Source organism: Austrofundulus limnaeus, unplaced genomic scaffold (genome assembly GCF_001266775.1).
Source record: "Austrofundulus limnaeus strain Quisiro unplaced genomic scaffold, Austrofundulus_limnaeus-1.0 Scaffold1372, whole genome shotgun sequence".
Classification (NCBI taxonomy): domain Eukaryota; kingdom Metazoa; phylum Chordata; class Actinopteri; order Cyprinodontiformes; family Rivulidae; genus Austrofundulus; species Austrofundulus limnaeus.
In genome coordinates, this window is record NW_013953774.1 from 56,337 (window position 1) to 58,720 (window position 2,384).

A 2,384-nucleotide genomic window follows, 5' to 3' on the forward strand; every position below is an offset into this window, starting at 1 on the left:
TTTTTATGATAAGATACTTTAAGACTTTTACTCAAGTAATATTTTTAGAGAAGACTTTAACTTTTACCAAAGTATTTTTATGATAAGATACTTTAAGACTTTTACTCAAGTAATATTTTTAGAGAAGACTTTAACTTTTACCAAAGTATTTTTATGATAAGATACTTGTACTTTTACTCAAGTATCAATTTGAGGTACTTTCTACAACACTGTAAAACAGTTTATGAGTTAAAACCAGACCTCCAACATCTCTTTACTTCCCTAAAACTGATTTTTATAATTATGAACATGAATTAATCTGAAACAGAGGATCAGAGTTAGATTGGATGAAAAATAAAAACTGTTTTTACAGAGTCTGTGCTGTTAGTGGTCTGTAGCGCCCCCCACAGGACAGCACAGGTGAGCAGGTCTTCTTTAGTGTCAGGAGCACAAATGTTCATCATTTAATCTCAGTTTAAACTGCTTCAATTAATCTGAGCTTCCAAACAGGAAGTGCAGTCCACAGAACCCTGTGGTACCATCAGAACCTCCTGCTTTGATCCAACAGGCTGCTTACCTTTGACTCTGTGGTTCTACCTGCTGCCCCCCATCACCTTCTGGTTCTGTCTCCAGACCCACCGGGACCACCAGAACAGTTCTGAGATGGTTGTGTTTATTTTCACTGACAGGGGCAGAACATTTCAGGCTGGGTTCTCCTTTAAGTGGACCAGAACCACAGAGTGACAGTTGTACTTGTGCTGAGGTGACACTCAGACCTGGACCTCAGGTCCGCAGGTTCTGGACRTCACCTTGTCCCTGTGGAAAATCAGGCCCGGGACAAAGGGAACACTTAGAGCAGGATTCCACAGGCTGCCATCAGATGTCGGTCCTTATCTCGCCACGTGTCTGTGGGGACGAGGAGCTGCTGGACGGGCCTGGGCCCGTCAGAACCTTGTATGGCCATGGAGCTGCTGGGAGAGGGGAGATAAGCAGGACCGGGACACGATGTGACCAGCGAGGTGTTTCTGTTAAATTTAGAGTCTTATCAGGACCGACTGTCCCCCCACAGAACTGTCTGTTCCTACTGCTGCATCAGGACCACAGGACCAGAGGACCACAGGACCACAGGACCACAGGACACAGGTGAGTCCTGATCCCTGATGGCCTAAAATGCTGACTTCATTCTGCAGAAACAGTTTTTAATTCAGCCTGAGAGACAGAGACGGAGACAGAGACGGAGACAGAGACAGAGACGGAGACAGAGACAGAGACGGGTCATAAAGGAAGTCTTGTGACCCAGACTGCAACCAGAAAAAGGTTCTGGATTAGTTTTAGAAGAGTTCTGGCTGTGTGGTCCTGGTGTTGTCCTGGTGTTGTCCTGGTGTTGTCCTGATGTTGTCCTGGTGTGGTCCTGATGTTGTCCTGGTGTGGTCCTGGTGTTGTCCTGGTGTTGTCCTGGTGTGGTCCTGATGTTGTTCTGGTGTGGTCCTGGTGTTGTCCTGGTGTGGTCCTGGTGTTGTCCTGGTGTTGTCCTGGTGTGGTCCTGGTTTTGTCCTGGTGTGGTCCTGGTTTTGTCCTGGTGTTGTCCTGGTGTTGTCCTGGTGTGTCCTGGTGTGGTCCTGGTGTTGTTCTGGTGTGGTCCTGGTGTGGTCCTGGTGTGGTCCTGGTGTGGTCCTGGTGAGGTCCTGGTGTTGTCCTGGTGTTGTCCTGGTGTGGTCCTGGTATGGTCCTGGTGTTGTCCTGGTGTTGTCCTGGTGTTGTCCTGGTGTTGTCCTGGTGTGATCCTGGTGTTGTCCTGGTGTGGTCCTGGTGTGATCCTGGTGTTGTCCTGGTGTGATCCTGGTGTTGTCCTGGTGTTGTCCTGGTGTGATCCTGGTGTTGTCCTGGTGTGGTCCTGGTGTGATCCTGGTGTTGTCCTGGTGTGATCCTGGTGTTGTCCTGGTGTGGTCCTGGTGAGATCCTGGTGTGGTCCTGGTTTGGTCCTGGTTTTGTCCTGGTGTTGTCCTGGTGTGGTCCTGGTGTGGTCCTGGTGTTGTCCTGGTGTGGTCCTGGTTTTGTCCTGGTGTTGTCCTGGTGTTGTCCTGGTGTGTCCTGGTGTGGTCCTGGTGTTGTTCTGGTGTGGTCCTGGTGTGGTCCTGGTGTGGTCCTGGTGAGGTCCTGGTGTTGTCCTGGTGTGGTCCTGGTATGGTCCTGGTGTGGTCCTGGTGTTGTCCTGGTGTTGTCCTGGTGTGATCCTGGTGTGGTCCTGGTGTGGTCCTGGTGTGATCCTGGTGTGATCCTGGTGTGGTCCTGGTCTTGTCCTGGTGTGGTCCTGGTGTGGTCCTGGTTTTGTCCTGGTGTTGTCCTGGTGTGGTCCTGATGTGGTCCTGGTGTTGTCCTAATGTGCTCCTGGTGTGGTCCTGGTG

At 50.3% G+C, this 2,384-nt stretch overlaps 1 protein-coding gene across 6 annotated transcripts in view; it reads left to right on the forward strand.

The window, feature by feature from the left end:
- The first annotated feature begins 127 nt into the window (after positions 1-127).
- The window catches only part of slc8a1a (solute carrier family 8 member 1a), a 19,266-nt gene continuing 17,009 nt past the window's right edge, over positions 128-2,384 (forward strand). For 5 of the 6 annotated variants that reach the window (XM_014032077.1, XM_014032080.1, XM_014032081.1 and 2 more), the window contains exon 1: positions 129-1,122. The gene's annotated coding sequence lies outside the window, so the exon portion shown is untranslated. Of the gene's footprint in view, positions 1,123-2,384 lie in introns of all 6 variants that reach the window. The other variant, XM_014032079.1, reaches the window with a different exon arrangement.